The sequence below is a fragment of the Pseudonaja textilis genome, chromosome 2 (genome assembly GCF_049901715.1).
Source record: "Pseudonaja textilis isolate UNSWEBS1 chromosome 2, rPseTex1.2, whole genome shotgun sequence".
NCBI lineage: Eukaryota > Metazoa > Chordata > Lepidosauria > Squamata > Elapidae > Pseudonaja > Pseudonaja textilis.
The window spans coordinates 108,741,543-108,742,236 of NC_141991.1; the positions used below are offsets into that span (position 1 = coordinate 108,741,543).

The following is a 694-nucleotide window of genomic DNA, read 5'->3' on the forward strand; positions in this document are numbered from 1 at the left end:
TTATCAAGTGTACAGATCTCTCAGCTACTCTCCCCGTGACAGCATTTCGCAACTCAACTTTGCCTCTTCAAAGAGCAGAAACAGCGCTAGTTTCATGTTGTTACAGAGCTCTGTGTTGCCTAAAATATAATGGCAATCATCACTCCTGTTTAGTCTGGATCTTTGTGCATTAGTTTTCAGAGCCCACCACGGGGCCATGACGGAAACAGGCCTGTTTTAGCGCCAGGGTGGGAGCCCCTCTTTCTAGGAAACAGGGTCGGGGGCCGAGGTTGATTTAGTCACATTCTAACTACGGTATATCTTGCGAATTCCGATCTCCGTCTGAAGCGACGGTCTTAGACAAGCGGCCAACTTCCTGACTGCAGAGACTGATTAGGTTTCAGGCCGGGATCCAGGCAACATAGCGGAAGAAGCTGCTTTCTCATGTGAAAACTGAAAAAGCCCAAACCTCGCTGCCTGCTCTTTGAAAAGAAAGAGAAGGCTGCTATCCCAAACACGTGTTGCTGGATCCCTCCTCCCCTCCGCTGATTACACGCCGCCGGATCCACTGATGGGAGAGCGAAAAAAGAAGGGAAAGAAAGACCCAGGGTGGGATGGATCCCTTAGCTTTAAGATTCCGCCCCCCCTCCAAAAAAAAAAAAATCTCGCCGAAGTGACTCCGGCTCAGGATCTCAGCCGATCGGCTGTTTCTTAC

General features: G+C 50.0%; 1 protein-coding gene across 2 annotated transcripts in view; it reads right to left on the bottom strand.

Annotated features, from left to right (window-relative positions):
• The window catches only part of SLC16A5 (solute carrier family 16 member 5), a 28,132-nt gene that overhangs the window by 26,835 nt on the left and 603 nt on the right, over positions 1–694 (bottom strand). The window contains exon 2 of one of the 2 annotated variants that reach the window (XM_087924882.1): positions 449–547. The exons of the other annotated variant lie outside the window; for it this stretch is intronic. The gene's annotated coding sequence lies outside the window, so the exon portion shown is untranslated. The remainder of the gene's footprint in view (positions 1–448; positions 548–694) is intronic. 2 annotated transcript variants of the gene reach the window in all.